The sequence below is a fragment of the Epinephelus fuscoguttatus genome, linkage group LG10, assembly GCF_011397635.1.
Source record: "Epinephelus fuscoguttatus linkage group LG10, E.fuscoguttatus.final_Chr_v1".
In the NCBI taxonomy this organism is placed as follows: Eukaryota; Metazoa; Chordata; class Actinopteri; order Perciformes; family Serranidae; genus Epinephelus; species Epinephelus fuscoguttatus.
Genome location: NC_064761.1, coordinates 37,484,895 through 37,508,580, shown reverse-complemented (window position 1 = coordinate 37,508,580; position 23,686 = coordinate 37,484,895). Strand labels below are relative to the sequence as shown.

The 23,686-nt window shown below is 39.1% G+C and overlaps 1 protein-coding gene across 8 annotated transcripts in view; it reads right to left on the bottom strand.

Annotated features, from left to right (window-relative positions):
• The window catches only part of LOC125895302 (LIM domain containing preferred translocation partner in lipoma), a 253,387-nt gene that overhangs the window by 204,713 nt on the left and 24,988 nt on the right, over positions 1-23,686 (bottom strand). For all 8 annotated transcript variants that reach the window (XM_049587035.1, XM_049587036.1, XM_049587030.1 and 5 more), the window contains one exon: positions 480-525. The gene's annotated coding sequence lies outside the window, so the exon portion shown is untranslated. The remainder of the gene's footprint in view (positions 1-479; positions 526-23,686) is intronic.

The following is a 23,686-nucleotide window of genomic DNA, read 5'->3' as shown; positions in this document are numbered from 1 at the left end:
AGGCTGAAAGAAGAAGTGCTTTGTACTTTATAAAGCATAAAATAAAAAAAACAGTTCAATACAAGCATAAATGTCTAAACTGTGAAAATTTAAGTATGCAGAAGGAGTCGCTGATCAATGAACGCACAGAAGCATAATGACTTTGTGACCTGTTAAAAGCATAAATGACGTCTGTAGATCAAAGTACAGAGAGTCAGAATAAAGAACTGGATCAGTATTCACACATTTAGTTATTTAACCAAATGTCAAAGATGTGCATGAGAGATGGCCAAAAAAAAATAAAAGATGTATGCGACTGTACATGTGAAGACATTTCTTAACTCGTTACCACTTCATCTGCAGCGCTTCTTTTGTTCAGTAAAATACGCATTAATGTCGTCTACAGGGAAACAATGTAAAGTAAATAGCATGAGTGCTCATTGTCTGTGAATATATTGTACTGTTGTGGAAAGGAGGGAGAAATTAGGTCGAGTACTCACCCAAATTTTAACACTAAGCGATGGTGGGGACGACAGGATCAGACACCTGAAAAGAAACACGACATAATTATACGGCTCTGAAATGTAAAATGAGTTTCACAAAGAAAGAAACATTTAGGGCAGAATGGATCCGCATCGGTTCATTTAAACTGTCCGATGTTCGGTTGCAGACGCTGCTCATCTCTGTGCCTTTTATTCAACTGTTTACTTTAAGAAAGTTAGCATTAAAGTGCAGCTCTAACTCCTAAAGTGAAAGCCTAACTTTTGACTGCAGGGGATACATTCAAAAATGATAATTGTGAGTGAAATTTCTATTTCTGGTGTTGTGAATGTCCTACATTCTGTTTAGATACAGGTAAGGGTGGGGGTGGAATGATTTTTGTCTCCAGGGCCCAAAGATGTGTATTCCTCTTGCTGAGGAATTCTTTTGTTCTGATAAATTGACATTGTCAGTTTCCCACATTGCCACAGTGTGGCATATACTATAGGGAGCAGTGGTGGGAACACAGATGCTACATACGACTGGCGTCAGTCAATGTGACAGTTCTTGTTTTTTCTTTTCTTTTGAGGGAGGGGGGTCTATTTTTCTAAATCTGAACTTCCAAGTCGAGGAAGCAGGAAGGAATAGGAATTAATACACCTACACTCCCCTTCTCCCTTTAGAATGGCAAAAATCTCTTTGTACCCACATCATAATTACTGGTGGGCGCCAGTTTGGGATTGTTATCCATGCCTCCTTCACACTTTTTTTTTTTTTTTCTTTTTGCAAGCGCAATGTTTTGAGAACATGCAACTGACAACTAAGTCTTTTCTCAACTTCACTTCAGTTTCTTTACGCCGTGCTAATGTTAAGGAACAAGTATTGCTTGAAGTGGCGTTCCTTGTTGTAGCATATGCTCCCTATTTTCAGAGGCGCTGTATTTTCCACAAGCACAGCGAGTAGCCGGGCGCGGAGGAAAAGTAACCAGCAGCCGGGGTGCTGGGGACATGTCCCTCCAGGGAGATGATGCTGATGAACGAGCTCTATTTTGGTGTCGTTTCAAGCAGTCTGACACTCTGATTCTAGTCAATCTGCAGTCTCAATTACTGAGTCATTTTAATGTGTTTACCTCTCAAACTGATTTACTTCCCACTTTTAATTAGCAGTTTTAGCGTTGAGCACCGAGCACCACTGTTTACTTTACATTACCACAGACAAAGAATCCTTTTATTACTGTCAGTTAAATGTGGAAATGTGTGCAAAAAAGGACATAAAAATAACGTGATGAACCTATTTTTTGGGCAACAATGTGAACAATTAATTATGTAAGTATATCAGAAACTCAGCTCTTAGGTGTGTCATAGGTTGTAAATGCTATTGTTTAATAAATGTATTATTTTAATCTAGATAACACGATAGTAAACATATTTTAAATACTGCTTAGTGACTGGGTTTTTGTTCTCAAGCTTCAGAGAACTCATCAGGGCATCCTATTTCACATATCTCCATTATGCCTCATGAATTGCACTTGTATTTTTTTGTGAATAAATTGAACTGATCTGAAACAACTGACAAATGGAGAATTAATATCCCACAATTTTGATGATTGATTAAGCATATACCAATTACCAATATTTCAGTTTTTAGCTTTTACAATGTGACGATCTGCTGCTTATCCCCATTTTCTCACCATTAATTGAATATCTTTGGTTAAATAAATCAAGACATTTGACATTTTTTTGACATTGGCCTGAATAATCAATCAATAAAATTAAGTACAAATTCAATACATGAATCAGCAATAAAAGGTAATTGTTAGCTCTAGCCCTGAAATAACTAAAAGGCATTAAAATAGAAGAAATTCAACAAAAACATATTTGTCATATTTTGCAAATAGCTCTGGTTTCATCTGCTGACGTGTTGAGATATCTGTCATTTATACTTCTGCTGTCACCCCCGATACAAGGGAAGGAAATGGAATTTAATTTGTTGTTCACAAAGCATTGAAAATTCACTTTAGGAAACTCTACAGCAAAGTGCCTTCAGACACTATGTCCTGTTTATTCAGAGTACTGTCAACACCCTTTGTTGGGACTCATTTTCTACAATCGGGACAGATTTATTACATTTATTTATCAGATTTTTAATGTAAACATGCTAAAAAATAAAGATAACACATATAAAAGTGAGAAAAAAAAAGAGAATAACCAGCAAATATATTCAGGAAACAACACAAGTATTTCATGTCTGAAAAGGAGTCGGAAGAATTCAACACTTATCAAGTCCTGCCCCTTTTTTATATTTAATCAATTAACTACAACTACAGTTTAACTATAACTAATACCCCACTTTCCACCCGTGTTCAACACACCTCGATCAAATCAATCAACCACAAATGAAACAAATCAATTAGAAACAAACAAAACTTTTGTATCCTGTTTTCCTATCTCTGATCATCCATCTCATTTCCACTCAATATCTTCTTTTTACTTTACTTGTTATAATGCTCTACATCAGGCCTGTTCAAGTGGCGATCCCCAGCATACATACATCTGATACACCAGTATGACAAAATATGTTAACTACATATAGTGTCTCAAAGTACACGTGCACAGCCGATCGTGCAGGATGTACGGATTAATATGGAACAACCATTAATCATATCTTCCAAAAGTCAGCGTTTTCTCATGTGACACAGCTCCAACCACGCTTTGTCTGGGCTGCAGTCAAATAGTTAAAAGAAATTTCATGTCTTTTCCTAAACACTTTTCCTTGACCTCGATGGAAAACACTGTGGGAGACATACCCATTTACCACCAAAATTAGCGTGTGTACGTGGTATTTTTCAACACCCATAACCTGTTACAAATAGGCTACAGACTCCTTTCTCATTGCCAGTAAACCAGAGCTGTATGTCACATTCGATGTCACAGACAGGCTGGAAAACAGGTTAGTAAACAGTAGAAAGCAGCATAGGGGCCTGTGAAAACGTGTATCTCTTCCTTATTCCGTCTCTCTTTCAAACTCGGTGCAGGCATCGGTGCATCTCACCGGTAAAAGGGCTAAAATTAACGCGGTGTTGTGTTTCCAGAAGTGCCGATCAGAGCCGAAGCTGTTAAGTGTTCGTGACTACTGCTGAGTCATTTGACCCTGGTGTGAATGCCAATTACAACCTCTCCCATTTCATTAAAAAGCCAGATGTTAGCAGGGAAATAGGGCTATAGACGACAGAGGAGGGAGATACTGGTGGAGAGAGACAAGGAGTGTTATTGGTTGCATTGATAGCTCTTTTTCATTCTGTTTCTGTACTTTATGATGTGCCTGGGTCCGTTATGTGACCAAAATATTCTTCATTTGAAAAGATTTTCATTTGGGTCAATGCCAAAATTTTAAAAGAGGTCTTGAATAGACATCTGAAAATATCTTGCCCTTCTACATTTTGTGATTTTAAAACCCGGCCCGACTGAATCTGAAACTGAAAAGTCCTGTTCTACACGTTTTCATTGCCACACCGTAGGTGTTATATAAATTAACCAATCTGAATGTAATACACTGACACATAGTATTATTCCTCACAAACTGTTTCTTGGACATACAAATTCCTCTAAAATCCAGTTAAGTTTCTCTCATTTAAAAACAACTTTTGGATACTATCAGGTACAGAACAGTGAAAACAGTCGACTCTGTACAACCAACATCAAGGCCAAGCTTCTGCTGTTTACATACACCACAACGATTGTGCCATCTACCCCCACAAAGTGTACTGAGAAAGTACAGTAACAGCTAGCTGGGGACCTTATTAAGTGTTAAGGAAATATGCCTCACTTCCTGTTTGCTTGTCTTGCCATAAGCTTAAATTGTGCACCATTGCTATGCAGTTTGGATATTTTATTTATACCTTTATTTACCCCAGGTAGATTTACTGAGTGCTAATATTATTTTTCAGCAACTCCATGCTTTGCACACGCAATAACACATCCTCACTCCTGGAACCTTCCTAATACAAACAGTCAGCCAGTTTAACAGCCAAACACATGTAATTATTAAAACCAGTACTCACAGCTAAGAAATCTGAGTGGAAATGAGTTACGAAACCAAGACATGACTTAATATACAGTAGCATTAATATGTAACCAACTGCTTTGATTTTTTTCCCAGAGAGGTGGAGGACTTGAAACACATCCACTAAATGTGATTGATCTTCGACTTACAGTCTCTGAGCTGCAGATCCAAACACAAACAAAAGGGTTTCAGCACATTCTGTGCTAAAACATCTGGGGACGCAGCCAGCAGAGAAGGAGTTGTGTAATTGGTGATCTGGCCAGAAATGGTGGAAAACGCAGGTCAGATGGGCTCAAAGGTTTGTGTTTGTCTCTCAGCTGACAACTGCAGCCAACCCAGGAGGTTTAAAGCAGAATTGTAATGTTGCTAATGCTGGTACAAGCATGGTGCAAACAAATAGTACAGATGATCATTTACATGATTTTACATAAATCTAGTAGATAACAATGTTGATGCAAGAACTACTAGACTATCTCAACATTAAATGAAGCATTTCAACACATTCTCACTCCGACATTATCACAAAACAACGCTTGGTCATGGACTTTCCACATCTAGATAAGATATGCAAGGTACCCTGGGCGCATTGGTTGTTGACGTTCTGGGATGCCGTGTTGAATTCTGCATGCATTGTTTGTTTGTTTTTTTCAAAATACACTTCAGTTTTCACAGAAAATTTAACGTTTACATAACGTCTCTTTCAAAATAAATGCACTACATCGATACAACACCGCAAATTTACATTTTTTTCCTTCAAAAACAAACACACATGGTTGGGTTTGGGAAAATCAACAGGGTTTGGCTTTATAATCTTTCGTGATCTGAACACCGCTCTCCCGGGTCAAGGTTGGGGTTGTTTGTTGGAACCATCCACCACCTCTCCCACCAGCCCTACTCCAACTTCCGGCAGCTTAACTTTCGGTCTTGTCCCGATTGCCCCTGAGACTGCCAACCGTTGTGTTTCCCCGCCCAAAATATATCATTTGATTATTACATTAATATCGTAAACATGTAGGCGACTAGTCAAATAGTGGCCTTACATAACGACTGCTGGTCGACTAGGAAAGTCTTAGTCAGTAGCAGCCCTAATTTCCTTTATATAAATGAAACTGGTACCTGTTATTGTAGTTGATTTTAAAGGAACCTCACTCTAGCAACATTGATGTATGGTTGAAATGTGCAAATGCAACATATCCGAAGTTTGCAGAGACATACAATGCTGACATTTTCTTTTGGTGACTGAGCTGCTTATCATGGAGTCCCACCACCATCTAACCTGAGCTACACTGCTATTGTGGGATGTGACCTTACATAACTGCATCTAATTAACCATGCATTTCCTGCAGACAGGGCATGTATTTACATTAGATTAAGCCCAGTTAAATAGGTTATTCATACAGATTTGCTGTCACACCACTGACCCTCAGAGTGTTCAGGCATATTTTTTAATCGTCACATAAAATGAGCCAATTTCACTCAATGCCAAATCCATTATGATAACTTAGGTTAAACTATTTTCAGCCTTGTAGACCAAGTCAAGAAACACAATGAGCTAAATACTCAAATTATCAGAGCCATTAAACATTCAGATAGAGCAATTTGCTATCAAACACAAGTGATCATCCAAGTACATGAGACCATTAACACATTTCTAAAGACCCACAATCTGTCAAAGAAATGCAATTTAGGCCCTGAAAAGGTCTTTATTTATCAGGTTATGATGGACAGGCTTGAAAGAGACTAAAAACAAGCGTAGAGCGTCACACCCTTCTTCTAACCTTCATCTCCGTCTTCATGCTTCACTCAGGATCATTCTGCTATTTTTATAGGCTTTATGTGATGTGTTTGAATACTCATGATGCCTTTTTTCTCTTTTTTTTTTTACAAGAGCTGACCCAAACATTATTCTCATACAGATCTACCAAAGCTGAGGAGCAGTGGGTCCATTTCCTCTGTGGACACATGCTTTCTAAGTGCTCCTACAATGGACGGTTTGATTGGGCCTTAATGTTTACAGCCTGAAAAGGTAGACCAAACCAATGAAAAATACATATCCCTGAAAACACCTTGGCCTTTTCCCTGGGCTTTATGGTGTATTTATAACCACTTCTTCACAGCATCGCAGCAAAGTGAAAGGCATGTTCAAATTAAATTAGTGCACGTTACCTTTTCTGAACTAGGTACAGTACAGCACCACTGGGCTTACAGGAATCTGCCTGAGGGCAGACCAGAGTGCAGGAAATACCCTTGACAGAAAACAAGTGGCTCCTCTGATTTATACCTGACCTGAAAACCATTCATGAGAGCTTCACCTGGACCGAGAATACAGCCGGCTCTCACTTAAAGGTGAGCGGGCTGAATGCTGCAGAGTGTCTTTCAAAGCCTTAGTTTCAATTTTTGATAATACCTCTTGTACATGAAAATACACATATCTTCATGAGAGCTAGAGATTTCTAAAAAATCCTTCTAAAAACCTTCTGATTTCCATCTCCTACTGCTAGAATTCACGCAGCACGTCCTGTGTTACAATGTGAGGTAGGGATGCTGCGATCCGGATCGCAGATCGAAAATATGCTGTTATCCAGCCAAAAAACGTGGATCGGATCGGATCGCACTGCAGGGGAAAAGTGCGATACTAGCACTGCAATACTAGCACTCCATTCCACAAATCCGCTCCAGCTTTTCCATCCAGCACTTCATTGTAACACACGAAGAAGAGAGGAGAGCGGGAGGGGGAGGTCATGTGATAACAACAACCGGGTGAAAAACAGCGTGGATAGTTGAACAAAATGTCAGTGGTTCCTTCTGAAAAGCAAAAAAGACGGAATGGCTGAATGCAAAACGTGTATTAAAAGTATAAACGTGTAAAAATGTAAATATCTAATAAATGGCTCAAGTTTTGTCATAATAACCTACTGTTGTGGACTATTCATCTCGGGAAGTATCTTACTCTCATTTTGAGTAATAGCACTTGATCAAGCCTTTTCTATTATTCCACATTACAAAATAAGTACTAAAAAAAGTGAACCTATTGGTCAGAACAGAGAGATGGAAATATGCGCTGGTATCGGATCGGTATCGGATCGAAAGTGAAAAAGTTGGATCGCAGCATCCATAATGTGAGGTGTGTTTTTGTGTTAACCAAGCAGCAACCTCCGAGGCTGAAAAATGAAGCTAATGCAGAAGTGCCAAAAACTGCAGTTCCTCTAATGGCCACTTGAGGCTGGCTCCAGAGGTGAGTCAATCCCCATAGACCCCCAACTTTACAGCAGAAATAAACAAGTTTACGGCCAGGTACAAAAAATGATTCTGATCTCTATAGCAAATTCCCCCCTTCATGACAACTGTAGGGGGGTGGGTTTTAATTTAATTTACCCATTACTAAGGCTTAAAAATGTGCATAATTAAGGAGCAACACGCTTTAAGTGCCAGGCTGTCTGCAAGACATCACTTAAGGCTCTCAATCAGCTCCACCCTCTTACCCAAACATGATCACTTCTGGCTCCAATATCCAAGATGGCGACGGCCAAAATGCCAAATTCAAGGCTTCAAAACAGGAGTCCACGAACCAACCGGTCACGTATCGGTGGGTAGATGTATTACTTTAATAGAGTTTATGGTATTAAAGGGATAGGGGACAGTATGGCTGATGGCACGACCCCAGTTTGGAGAAGCTGCAGGATTGCCGACACAGAAGCTAAGTGTAGTACTGCCGATGACGGGTGCAGCAGCAAAACATACTTTGGCCACATAAAAAAATATCAGTATCAGTTTAAGTATATGTTAAAATTAGAGTACTTTCAACACTTCATCTTACCATCAGACAGCCTGTTCAGATGGGGAAGCTGTTAACAGCTTCGGTTCCTGATCTATGCTACCGTCAAAGCCACTGACGGTAGCTGACGATTACACTAACTATGGATAAGTACCTTATACAACCCCATTTCAAAATATCCGAACTATCCCTTTAACCTGTCAGTCAGTCACAAACTGAAAGAATACTTGTGTTTCTATGTTGAGTAAGATCGTTAAAAGTAAAATGGGAATATGGAGTGAGGAAAAACACACCCAGAACCAGCATGCACTTTAGTGAGTACAATGTTGTCATTACAAAACCCAAGTACCCAAGTACTTCCTTTAAACATGTTCAGTATCTCAAGTATTTCACTTGCACTACTTTTCTACTGAGTCTCAGCTGTGCAGATATCTATTTTACTTTTAACTTCAAACAGCATTAAAAATGGAGAAACAGCCTCTGTATGAGATTCATTGCACATTTGTTTGTACATGCAAAGTTCTGTTCCAGTCAGACATCGATTCAGATTTTGGTCCTACCAATACACGAGCCCTGTACTTGTACATTATGTTCCTGTTTCTTCTTCAGCTTCAGACAGACGCAGCGTCTGAGTGTCTCCCTCCCTTATCTCACGGTGTTTTCTGGATTTTTTTTTTTTTTTTTTTTGACAGTATGTCATTCCTCACCTGGCCACAGGTTGTCTCTACTGAGTTGCACCTGACTCAGTCACCTGCCTACCAGGCTTGTATTGTCACCTGTCACCTGTCTGTGTTGTTTGACTGATGATTTTCCAGTATGTAAGCATGAACACTGACCAATATACATGACCTGTTCTGTGTCTGCATTTGAGTCCTCCTTACTGTTTGCCACTTGCCCCATGACCCAGTCCCAAAGTCCACCGTCACAGATCCTCAGACTTTGACATTCATTTCTAATGAAGTCTGTGAGGGTTACCAACTGTCCAATTGTGAACATGTCAAGTCTCTGAGGGCTCTCTTACAGACTTTTTGAGGCAATATGTCCACTTTCTACAAGTCTGAAGTGCTGGAGATGTGATAATAATAGCCACAAAAAGCATCTGAACAGGTAACAACCAATTTAGTACTGTCCCATATCTCATACAGTATTTGGAGCCACTGCACCCTCCTGCACTCAAGCACTTAAACTGGTCAGGAAGATGATGACATTTGTACTGATCCTATCAAACTCAAATGTAACTTTAATGCATCATTAGATTGTACCTCAATACCAAAACCATTATATGATTTTGTCTGCATGTGCAGTATCCATGTTACAGAGAGCACATGCAGAGAGACTGGTATCCATACCACAGAGGGTCGGCATCAAGCTCTGTGCTCCTGTCAAAACCATTAGATTCTGCAGAGGCTTCCAGTGGTGCTGCATTATTATGATTGGTTATTGGGTACTATGATGGCTCAGCTGTCACTGACAACAGTGTCACAGAACGGAGATTTTGTGAGCTGTAAAATCGCCATGCTTCAACCACATTTACCTTAAAAAGCTTGACGGAGAAGCAGATCTCACCATGAATACAAGGAATGCGGCGTTATAGACAACATTAATTTACTTAAAAACCATGTAATATAAAACACTTTTTCCAGGTTGTAATCCAGAGATCTTGTGTTGAGAGTAGGGCTGCCACTAACGATTATTTTCATCGTCGACTAAACTGTCGATTATTTCTTCGATTAGTCGACTAATCATTTCATCGAAAAATGTGTTAAAATGTTGAAAAATGTCGGTCTGTCTCGCTCAAACCCCAAAATTACGTCATCTAATGTCTTGTTTCGTACTCACACTAAAGGGTTTTAGTTCACTGTCACGGGAGAGTGTGTAAAGCTGCCAATATTTGAACGTAAGAAGCTGCAATAAGAGTATTTTGGGGTACTTTTATAGTACTTTTCTATGAAAAATGACTCAAACCGATTAGTCAACTACTAAAATAGTCACCGATTATTTTAATAGTCGATTAGTCATTGATTAGTCGACTAATCGTGGCAGCCCTAATTGATAGTTCAGTTATTTCTTTGTGTATCAATATATGTTTAAAAAAATGATATCTAGACTAGAATCCCTCTCTTTTCTCTTCCTGTAACACAAAATATTTTGATGACTTTAGATCGTGTAATGAACATGTATCCAATCAAATGTGATTTTATCATATCAGAAGGCGTGTGTTTGGATTTTAGCTGGCCAAAACTTTGCTTACATCTCCGGAGAATGTGGCAGACACATGAATGTAATATAGGAGCTGACTACCTGACAAAATGACGCCCATTCACTTGACTGCCAGGCACACAGAGAAATTTTTCTTGTTGGCTTTCTCCCAGAAAGCCCTTTATGACAGAATCAATTTATTTAGCCCAAAGTGTGACTTTTTCCTAATCTTAATCAAGAAATCCTGTTCTGTCAGAAAGCCATCTACGAAATCTTCCTCCACCTGCATCTTCTTGCACATCAGATCGGATCACCTGATAACCCATGACTCAAACTTCACAAACTGCTACAGCAGGTGAAAAAACAAACAAAAAGCGTTCATGGACTGGCAAAACCCTTTTGAATTTAGACAGGGAACACAGAAGTTTGTCGATTATCTCTGTATAAACCATTCATGAATTAATTGAATCCCAAGTAATTTCTCTTGAGACAGATTCATTGAAAATATCTTCATCTTTGGAACTGATGCTCTTTTTTTTTTTTAGAAGAGAAAATCATGATGTGTGATTGTCAAGAAAACGGTTCTTTCTCCACCATGCAACAAAACAAACAGTGAGACAAACCACAAGAGCAGCGCACAGCAGAAAAATTAGCACCCTTCTTCACAAAAGCCTTCCTGCAAACGAACAGTGTTGTCTCATAATGACATTAATAGAAACAAAAGCTCTACAATAACTGATTTTCATTGAGACAAAGTTACTAAGTGTGGGAGACAAAATGCCCGAGGCTTACTTCTCGATGCTTTTATCATTAGCAGGAAACATCAGCACAGAGGAGAGCTCTTGGATAACAAGTGCAATCCCTGAAAGGTGGCAAAACAAATCTAGGGCTTTGCTTTGGATGTTTCTTCCTAATTTGATGCTTCTACAACAAATGAAAGTTGGGACAGTGGAGGGATTTAAGAGATTAATGCATCTAATGTACTGGATCTGTCTGATATTAACACAAGTGACCTCAAACCTGACACGTAAGGTCCCTCTCACCCTCAGTTTAAACCCTACAGTATGCAACCTAAAAAAAAAACACACACACATACAGGGAGCTCACAAAACATTCAAGCCATGTAAAGAGCACAGGCTGTGTGTGAATGCTTAGAGTGGCTATGGTCTTTATCCACAATGCACGCTACACCATATACAATTAGATAATCCATTAATGAAGCACATTCTGGGGCAGACCACAGCCCTTAGACTCTTACGTATTTAGACATGACATGAGAACAGTGCAAGTAAATGCACATGTGGAGACACAAAGAGGCTTTTCTCTTTATGCTGTGACAAACCAACGGTATGTGGAAGTCCCCTCCACCTCTTCCCATACACTTGTAATAGCATTAGCAGTGCTTTAAAGTCTAAATCTTGCTGCATTAGTGCTCTCAACAGCAGCAGAAATAAATGGCCTCCATTTAGTTAAGCTTTGGATCTTTACTTTTGTGTGTTTGTTTGTTTCATATCGTGCTCGGAATCCAATTTTAGGTTAATCAGTATGAGCAAATGATATCATAAACAACAACATATATGAGGCAAACATTGTAAAGAGTTCATCAATTATTTGATCAACACAGTTAATTGTTTGAGTCATTTTTTCATGCAAAAATGACAAAAACGAGATATTTCCAGGTTCTGTGAGGATGTGCTGCTTTTCTTGGTTTTGCATTGGAGTAAATTTAATATTTTGGGGTTTTGACATGTTGCTTGGACAAAATAAGACATTTGATGAAGTCAATTAAGGATCTGGGATATTTTAACTGGCTTTTCTCACTGTTTTCTAATGTTAAACAATGAATCAATTACTCAAAAAAATAATCTACAGATCAAAACTGGAACAAACAGAATTGGTAGTTGCAGCCCTCGGCTCCTCCACAACAAAAATCACCTACTGACTCTACGTGAACAAGTTGGTGTAAACCAGGAGTAGCCAACCAGTGATTCCGTCGAAAAATTAGCAGTATATGGGAATTATTAAATCATAATTCTTTTTTTTTTTTAATTTTCGTTAATTATTGTTGTGGGCCTCAGTGATTCTTACATTTTTTAACTTTCAAAGTGTGCAGCCCATACAACAAATAAAAAATATATGAACATTTTGTGAACTTAAGTGTGCACTATACCTCTGTGGCCTGGCGCCTTTACATCTAAATTTTGCCAAACCTTAATAGTGGTAGCTAGTTTTGAGTCTCCCTTACTAGGCTAGCAATGGATTCCAAATTCAACAAAGGAAACGTCTCAGAGGAAAAAAGAGAATTTAATAGTGTATGGACAGGTTTGTTTGCTTTCACTGCCAATGCTGCAAAGTTAAAGTAGTATATAATCATAAATAGCCCACTTTAGACCTATTAATAATGTTGATAAGCTGCTTTAGTTACCTTCACTATAAGGCTTTTTTTCTGCAAACCCCAGAGTATGTTCAATGTTGGGAGTTTATTTTTTTATTCAATGCCAATGTGTTTAATTTCTCCTTTTCAAAAAATCTGTGCATGGCTGCTATAGCATGGTTGAGGTTAGGAAAAACTGTGGTTGTGGCAAGAACACAATGGTTAAGGTTTGGTTAGGCTTAGTCAGCCACAACGCTTGATTAATGGAGAAGTGTGCCCATTTTACACATCAAAGTCAGGTGCTGAAGAGTACTACTACATGGGTGAAAAAATAATAGAGATTTATAGTGCGGAGTCTGAATATCCCGGACGCCTATTTGAAATTTCAACTCTATAAACCCACAGGAACCTCCCCAACCCTGACCTCAAAATCCAATATGGCTCCACTTTGCCTCAAAAGTAGTGAAAGTTGTGGTCAAGTATACTGTTAATCAGCACTTCTGTGTGATCTGTGTCTATCTGTGGACATGTTACTACAGTGTATGAACTGGTATTGCTAAGAATGGATAACTTGGCTAGAACTGGTATTGTTATGGTTGATGACTTGTACTGGAATGCAGTCAGCTCGGGGCTGACCTCAATCCCAGCTCCAACCTCCAACTTCAGAGGTAAACAGAACTCAGCACGTGTGTCCAGAGGGAGTTATGCGAGTTATGAATTTGATAAATGACCCCGGTCTCACTCCAAAGTCGTCTAAATCCAGCGCAGTGACTTGCAGCGTCAGAAACTGATGAAAAAAAGCTGTCCTTTAATGTCAGCATGATACACAGCCGGTCGCTGTTATTGTTTAACGGCATCAGGGGGAAAGGCCCGGAACAAGAATGAAAAGTAAGGTGGCGCAAGTCCAAGTGGGGGATGGGTAGGGTGTTGGATGGGTCCAACAAACACGGACTTTCACCCAGGAGAGCAGTGTCCGTGTACTTTAAGTTTATAAAGCCAAACCCTGTTCTTTTTTTCTAAACCTAACAATGGATTTTTGTTGCCTAAAATGTATTCAAATTATTAATCAAATATAAAAATTGTTGCAGAAGACATGTCAGCTGATACGGTAATTGATTAATTGACAAATTATGTTAGTCATGGAAGTCCCCATGTTACAAGTACTTGTACCTCAGAGCCTCAAATCTCTCTCATAACTGACGTATCAAAGCAATAGACTTAAAATGTTTATGCTTGGTTCTTAAATGGGAAAAAAAGCTTTCCTTACTTTAAATGAGCAGCTTGGATAAAGGACGCCTTGCTATAAACAGATACGTCCTAATTTAATACTACAGAGGATACCACACTGGCACGGATCAGGAGGTGAAATCAGAAGGTCACTGGGCATCTTTAATTCCTGAACAACCACATCGACATAAAAATCATAGTCTGCCCTGATGTAAGGACGCATGGAGGGGTGAGTGTGAGGTTAAGTGAAGACTCAGTCCCAGGTGTAACTCTGCCAGAACAGAGACAGCGACTTCCAGCCAAGAGGATGATTTGGGTCAGTAGGTAATTGCATTCCTGGACCACAGGGGACCCGTTGGCAATTAATCCTGCCAATGAGCCACGTGAAATATGCACATGTACAGTGTGCCAGTAGACGGATAAATGCAGCTCTGTTAACACGGCTCTTTCAAAGAGTGATGGGGTAAAATTTCTGCTGCTGACACCAGCGACTTGCAGATACAATGACACAATGCGACTGTGGCAGAACAAAAGGTGTTGTGCCTGATGTAGCACAAAAGCAGAAATCGCCCCACTCAGTTAAGCACTGCCTTAATGTCTCAAACACTAGAACAAAGCTCTACATCATCAGCTTCTGTTACTTGAAACAAGGGATATCAATGGTTAAGCGGTTAACCACCGAGAATAATTTTGCCCAGTTGCATTTGGTTGTTATTATTGGTTAAATTTGCTACTCTTCAGTTTATTGCACTGCGCTCTAACCAGGTCTGGTGGGAGCTAGCTGGTGTTAGCATTGTTGCTCATCCAGCCACTACCGCACTCACCGTCCCGAACCAAAAGCGTAAATGGGGACAGATTGTGCCCACCCTCTGGTCTCCCCCAGCTAGCGTGAGTGAGTAAGCAGCTCAGTTTTTTAGCCATAAAACCCCTTTAGCATTGTTGATTGTATTGTCAGTGTTAGCTCTGTAACCACCGTTAGCAATGTCAGCATGGCTGGTGGTGCTAACATTGTAGCTAGCCTGGTCTTTTTGCGTTCTAGTGTGGACGGAGATATTTGTAAAACAAAGGTTGTGTGGGCAGATTTTTTTTTCTTTAATTGGGTGGGAAAATATATATATATTTTTATTATTATTTTATTTTTGTTGTTATTTATTCAATATTACATTCAACACCTCATGACAAAGTAGAATTTAAGAATTTATCTTCACCCAATGCTCATTTTTTACCACATAGTGCTTGAATGCATCACAATGTAACTCAGTTTTTTGTTACTCGGATTCTGTTCATCACAAACACGTTTGTGTCCATGGAAGGACGGGATGCCGGCTGCTATTCACCATCTCGTAACAAAACAATGAGAGTCCATTTGCCGTAAAGTAGCTGTATTCTTCTTGTACCTGTTCGTTAATTTAAGTTTGTAGCCATTAGTCTGAAGCCCTGTTTTTTACCCTGCGCAAAATTAATGTGACCCTACAGAAAAACATCGGCCACTGCCATCCGTGAACGTCATCAAATCTGCCAATAGGCTAATGGCAGTCAACAAGGCAAATGTGGGCCGATACCAATGTTCAGCTAATAAATTCTTCTTTTTTTTTTTTTAATAAAGATCAAGAGAAACCACGGCTTGGTTAAGAATAACATTCAAAATGGATGAAGAGTTACTCAAGAAAGCTTATAGCACCAGCTTTAAACTTCTTTTTGACCCCTTACGCATCCCTGGTCATAGCTGATTTTTCATTATGGTTTCGGAAAAGTGTTTTCTTTTTTTTTTTTTTAATGTGAACACTTCCATTTTGTTTAAATTCAAGTGAAGAACCTTTTTTGAATTTCCAGTAAAGAAAATGTCAGTGATATTTAATGACCTTGTTCATTACTTGGTTTCACTTCATTTTTTTGACATTCAAAAATCAAACAATGTTTTAAGTTGTAACACCGACCATGTCCACTGACATCATTCATACTTTCATCATTCTAATCTGATTCATGTGGTTTGCAGTTTATATGTTTTGGCACATCAATAACAGCTCTGTGTTTTGCCAACAACATGCTTCAGTAATTTGACCATCTTTAGAGGCTGGCATCTGTCACTGCATGCCGAGCAAGTGAATCAGTCACATTGTGTAAAGTGTCCCATTAGCCTTGAGCATCTGACTAATCTGAGATTAATCAGTTAGTGGTGATCCTAAATGATAGGGGCACAGAGAAAATGTCACTTTTGGCACACAATCACTCCACTGTCATCGTGACAATGTTAAAGATTACTGTTGTTTACTGGCAAGTGTTGATGAACAGAAAACAGAAATTCTCAACAACCATATGTGGTTAAAGTAAGCTTTTTTCAATTGCGCCTTCTGGCCAAGGTGAAGCCATTCCTTAATCGTGCTGACCTTGGAAAAAGCTATTCATGCCTTCATTAGCTCAAGGCTAGATTATTGTAATGCACTTTATGTTGGTACTTCCCAGTCATCCATCAGTCGTTTACAATTCGTGCAAAATGCAGCAGCCTGTCTTTTAACGAACAATCCTAGACGCGAGCACATCACTCCTGTCCTTTACTCTTTTCATTGGCTTCCTGTCCATTTTAGAATCGATTTTAAGATTTTAACATTCGTTTTTAAAGCTCTTAACGGACTTGCTCCACCCTATTTATCCGACCTTCTCACGCCACAAGTCAGAAACAGAACCCTAAGGTCGTCAAACCAGCGTCTGTTGGAGGTCCCAAGGTCCAATTACAAACACTGGGGTGACAGGGCTTTCCTGGTGGCCGCACCCAGACTGTGGAACAAGCTCCCCCCCAACATGCACACCATCACTGACCTAGGTCTTTTTAAATCAAAACTTAAAAACCTTTCTTTTTAAGACAGCTTTTAACACTTAAGATTGTTATGACATGTTTATTTTGTGTTTTTTATTGCTGTCCTTTACCGTTGTTCTTTTGCCGTTTTATTTTATTTTATTGTAAAGCACTTTGGTCACCCTCTGGGCTGTTTTAAAGGGCTATACAAATAAACTTTATTATTATTATTATTATTATTATTATTATTATTATTATATGTAAAACATGACGGCCGTTGGGATCAGATCACCAACGCTCACCGCAAACAGGAACTTCCTGGGAATCTGGTGTTTTTTGTCATTGATTCTGAAACTTCAACATCATTTCAACAGAAAGGTAAAAGTTTCAGTGTTGGTTTGCTGTGGTTTATACACCACAAAATGCCTGCTCCTAAGTCTTCAGATATCCCAGACACTGATAAAGAATTTATTATTAGCAGCAATATTAGGACAAGAGATAGGAATTTTGGGAGAAAGGTAAGATGTTACAGACAGAAGGAGCAAGCAAGAGAAAAAACTTTCTTTGTGATTTAACGCAGCTACATAGACTACAAAAACAGACAAAACATTCACAAAATACCCCAAAACTTTCACAGGATCATCACAGCTTGAGAAACTGACCTTTTTTCTTTCAGCTTGTCCGCTCATCACACAAATAAACAAGACGACTAATTCTACAAAGTTGTTGATGTTTAGGAGTTACCTGACTTTATCAAAAAAGCCACTGTTAACTCAGCTTTTCCTAAATCAGTAATCAGCAGTGAGGCCACGTATACAAGTTAAATATGTAATATGGTTGGCACTATCATAGTAACCTGATGCACCAGATGGTTTGTTGCACAGAACCATCTGAGAAGCTGTCATTGGAAACTGTTTGGAAAAGGGCAGGGACTTTCAAAAACTACTTGGCAGGTGATTGGACGAACCATCTGTCTGTTACCATCTATTACGGAAGCTGAAGCCAGTCTGGAGCAGAGCAAAAACTTTCCATCAAGAAAAGCCTTCAGTGCCCTTTTTTGCACTTCTTTCAGAGAAGAAATACTCTCCAGCTCTGATATAACTGATGCCACTGCAGCATCTACTCTAATAGGTGTAGAGGGGGAGGTTAGTTAAGGGGACACGTCTCCCTTAATATTTAAAACATGTGCACTTGTCCCCCCGACAAAAACAGGAAAGTAGCAGAAGACTACTGGTGCATTGAAATTCCCTAGAATACAGAAAATCAAGTGTTTAATACTCAACATTTTCTGGTGGAGGACCCAAAACCTACACACTTGTCTACACTGCCATTGTTTTGAACAGTCACCTCACCATGTCATCACACACTTAAACTACACCTGTAGCTGCCAGAAGCTCCTTACAAGACGCTTATTGGTCAGAACCACCATGGTTCAGTCACAAACGCATTTCTTGAAGCCTGACAAGATGGATTTTTGTGTGATCTTGTGATATTCTGAACATCTAGCTAGTGGCTAAGAGTAAATCTGGCAACGTCTATCTGTTTTTGTATACAGAGGAAATGTGTCTCATTCTATCTTTATAGGATTTCAAATGGATTAATGACACAAAGCTGAAATATTTCAAGACTGTGGGTCTGTTTACTCCTGGTATTAACCTGTGTCTTTGGTGATCTGATCAAAATTGAAGATGCATTTTGATCCAATTACTTAAACCACTTGGTGGTCTCGGAAGCATGTGACCACAAACCATATGCAGTGTAAACGCTAATGTGTCCTCATGCATCCCCAACAAGGACTACGTCATGAATGACGAATAAAAGGTTGTTTTGGTGACCACTCGCCAACACTCTATTACTTGCCCATTTTGAGATGACTTGGACAAAGTGTTGCGTGACCGTCCATAGTTTTGCCCTATGGATGGAGGCTATACTTCGAGCTGCACCGACACAACCACTAACGTGTCTAGCAGGTCTGCTAGCCAGCAGTTTGTGACAGTATGGATGTAATAACTGCGTAGGACCCTCTGACCTTCTAGCCTAAGTGATGCAGGCACTAATGAAATGTCCACATGGGTTTAGATCACCGAAATACATGTTAATACCAGGTGTAAACGGGCTCCGTACGTCCATACTCGACTATATCTTAGTGACACTAATAAAATAATTTATTGTACTTTAATGCACACTGTAAATGTCCATACAGGTGCTTTGAAACTGAATTCTTTAACACCAAACATTTAAATTAGGGGCTAATTTAAGTTTGTACTATGTTCAAGATCAGGCTATCTGATGAGACAAAAAGAAAAAAGTGGAAAATATTTTTTAAAAATCCTTGAATTTCAGAGATCTTAACACAACAAATGGCCACAGGCTTCACTGGCAGCAATATGAGGCTTTTCCAGAGGGAAATCTGGGCTCTACAAAAAGATGGAAACTTTCCTAAAGAAAGAAAAGTACAAAAAAGTACATGAAGGAACAGGGTGCATTTAGCGAAATACTTTTGAAATAAAAACAGAATTCTTCAGACATTACATAAATGTCTGGCGGAGGCTGCTGACATCTCATCACATATCTTCCAGCATCCAACCATGAAGGTTCAGGACATCATGCAGTGGGTGTGGGAGTGCTGAAAACCTTTAACTGAGGTGATGAATTATGCTCAAACACACACTGGCCACCAGCATGCAGCCAAATCGACATTAAAATCAAAGACTCACCCATAAAAAACAGCAATCTATTGAAAATAATGTGTCAGAGATTGTTGTTTATTGACTCTCACCATCCACATTGACTGGGAAAGAGAAAAACTTCGACTTAGATTGGGAGAAAATCCCAAAATCCAGAATTTCCAAACAGATACTGACATAAAAAAAAAGAGTATCAGAGCTATAACTGCCAAATATGCTATCAGAGTATATTACGATACACTGGAAAATTATACTTCTGCTTTTCAATTCCAATTAACCAGCAATAATTCCACTTCTATTATTGTTGGTGCCACAACAAAAAACAGATGCTACACTGCACACATGTTCACATACAATCTCAGTGCTCAATCTGCACTCTAAAACTCTCAACGGTACCAAAAAAAATAGCTGTTTAGAAGGCATCATTAGTTAAAGAGTAATCAAGAGTTAAAGACAGAAACAGAAAGTAATCAAACCCTTAAAGTGATTCTCCTTAATAAGAGAGATAATCTTCTCCACTTTGGCTCGATTCTCCTCAGCTCAGTTGGATCCTCAGTGTAATTGCTCTTGTTAATCATGCCTTAATTTGTTGACAAGATTCATTTGGAGGACTCGTCCTGAAAACATGCAATCTCTCCCAATCTGGGGATAGCAACGTCTTAAAATTAAGGGCTGCAAAGTAGAGTGAGACCAGATTAAGTCATTTTAAGAGTGTTGAAGACGTCGCCAGAGACCGATGTAACCAACGATGAGCGTCTGTCACTGCTTATTAAACTAGTAGAGCCAATGAACTATCTCAAAACACTCTTGTTGAGAGTGTATTCGTTAATGATCTGCTCACTGCAACACTCTTTATAGTGTGACTGTAAATAAAACTGGCATTGAACTACAATAATTCTAATGAATTTCTGTGGTAATAGTTCAATATTTATGTTGGATAATTGTGGATCTTACAAAGCTGATCTTTAAATACACAAAGTCTCTAACAGGGTGTGTAAAAATCAGCTACAGCATGATTAACTTTGATGGCTACTCAAAAGTAATTAGGCCATCAAAGCACTCTAGATGTTTTCCCATAGTTTTTTATTATGACAATCAATTCTGACTCCTCCTGACTAACTCCTCAATAAAGCTACTGTCATCTTCCTTGCCTTGGTGCACACAGCTGTCTGTCACAGTCCTTTAAAGTGAGACTATGTTAATTTTGCTGAGCAACTGTGGGATAATGTTAAATGCTAAAGCATAATGTGACAGTAGCACGAGTAGAGAAGACTTATAAAGTCAGAGAACTGAACCAATTCAGTCATACAGTAACTAAATATTTCAACTTTGCTAACATTTAGCTGCCAACACTTTGTCACACCTCGCGGCACCTGATAGCAATGCAGAGGCCACCCTTTGGCATATATTTGTGATGCATAGCTGAAACATGTACATGACAACCTTTCTAAAATTACCTTATGTTATGTTTTAAAAACAGTAAATTTTGGTCTCACACAGGACGCAGAGCTGCAGACTCCCAGGTGAAAGTCTTGTTTTGTTTGACCAATCAACATAGCCCTCCCTCCCGCCTGACGCAGACTTTCGTACTCTTTAAACGACATCAGTTGCTCTCAGCGTCAATTATTGTCACAGATGGGTTTACATTGGAGTTAGCTGAAAGCTCTGTGCATCTTTTTCCGACATTAAATGGAATCTTTGGCAGTGATATCAAGTGTTGGGAGTTGTGAAAAAGCGTCTGTAGCCACCATAAGCTAACAGTCGCACTAGACCAAGAAAGACTGCCGCAGAAAAGCAGAGTATGCTTAACTAAGAAACATTTTGTTGCTTATGAAATCCACTTTTTTAATTTTAAGAAGAAAAAATGTTGTATTTCTACTTCACATGTTATACAGTTTCTCTTTAAGTCAAATGGTTATCAACATTTCACCCTAACAGCACCAAAAGCCTGAGGCACATCCGATAAAATTAGACCATAACCTCATTTCCACTGGATGGTAAGCACGGCTTGACTCACTGTGAATTGTTCATTGTTGGTTTCCATTGGCAAAAGTAGCGGATAGTACCTGCTCCTTTTTTTGGCACCATCTCGGTCGGGATTCCAAATGAAATGACCTGATACCAGAGTTAAAACACTGCAGACCATTGATTGGTCAGAGTGAATTTTCACAAGGTAATGCAGAATATCCCGCACAAACCTTTCATTGTTTAAACAGCCATGGTACTGTCAATAGTGACCACCAGTTTTGCAGGGATTTGGTCAGAAACCAAAGTATTGGACACACTGAAACTTTGATCTGATGATGATGATGAACTGAAAGTGAAGGGATCACCAACGTTTATACAATTTAGGGGACATGTACCAAATTAACAGCTGTCAATCCAATAGTAGGGCTGCAACGATTAGCCGTCTAATCGATGACTAATCGACTATTAAAATAATCTGTGACTATTTTAGTAGTCGACTTATCGGTTTGAGTCATTTTTCATAGAAAAGTACTATAAAAGTACCCCAAAATACTCTTATTGCAGCTTCTTACGTTCAAATATTGGCAGCTTTACACACTCTCCCATGACAGTGAACTAAAACCCTTTGGCGTGAGTACAAAACAAGACATTAGATGACATAATTTTGGGGTTTGGGAGAGACAGACCAACATTTTTCAACATTTTAACACATTTTTCGATAAAATGATTAGTCGACTAATCAAAGAAATAATCGACAGATTAGTCGACAATGAAAATAATCGTTAGTTGCAGCCCTATCCAATAGTAGTTGAGACATTTAACTCAAAACCACAAATGGTTGCCTTCAACTGGTACAGACTGCTGTAGCTCGTATTATAACTGGGGCAAATCACAGGTCACATATCTTCCCAGTTCTCACCTCCCTTCACTGGTGGCCAGTTGACTTCAGAATTAATTTTGAGATTCGTCTAATAACTTTTAAAGCCCAGCATGGTTTAGCCCCCAGTTATATGGCTGAGCTTGTGACTAGCAACGCTCTTAGTCATGACCTGAGATCCTCAATCCAACCCTCACTAGTCGTCCCTAGATCAAGGCTCGTAACTAAAGATGACCGGGCTTCTGCCATCAAGGCCCGAGGCTCTGAAATTCACTGCCTGAGGAGATTAGGCTGGCTCGCACATTACCCGTTTTTTAATCATTGCTTAAAACATGTTTTTACCGGAAAGATCTGTACTTTTTTGGTTTGTAATTTTTGTGTTTTATTTCCTTTTGCCTCTGTGCAAACCATTCTTTTTTAAATGTTGTATTCTTATTTTCATGCACATTTTGAAGCTCTTTGTGACCTTGTTTAGATAAGTGTGATACAAATAAAATTATTATGGCATTATTATTAGTGTCTGCAATCTAGAACCAAGAAATTAGTTATATGGCTAACTTTTGCTCAACAGTTGCGGTCCAAAAATAATATGGTCATTACTCATTGCAGAGTTCACATATATATAAAAAAAAAAAAAAAAAAAAAAAAGACATGCAATGGGTGTATGTCTAAAATGCATTTTGGCTTTCGTGGACTGCACAAGAGAGCCATGTTCCCAGGAAAGCAACACATACACAAACATACAGTATATATAGCACAATATGAAAGCAGCTGTAAGTTTTGGTTTAGGGTTTGGTTCGAACTGGTCAGCACTATGAAAACTGTGGGAAACAAAGGGACAAGCATGGCTAAAAATATGCTTTAAGTGTTGCTTCATAAACAGATAACTGGCTTCTAGTAGCTTATATTCATAAATGTACAAGCATACAGATCCAGCATTAAGTAAAATGATATGGGAAAAAAAAGAAACAATTGACATCAGCACGCAAACAGGGTTACTAGCTCTAAGGCTGAACGCTGATACAGTCTGAGCGAATTTTAAGATAAAAGTGAGAGATAATCACACCAGACCATCACTGAAGTCAGCAGCACCAGCGCTTAAAGCTAAGTAAAATCATTTACTACTACTGCCAGGCACCTGCCACTGAATGTTTGAAGTGTGAAAGTAAGAGCCAGGAGGAAGGTCAGACCTGTTAAGGTGTAGATATCAGTTAGAGTGTATGTTTGCAAAACCAGGATTCTTCAATGACCCGAGCTGCCCCCA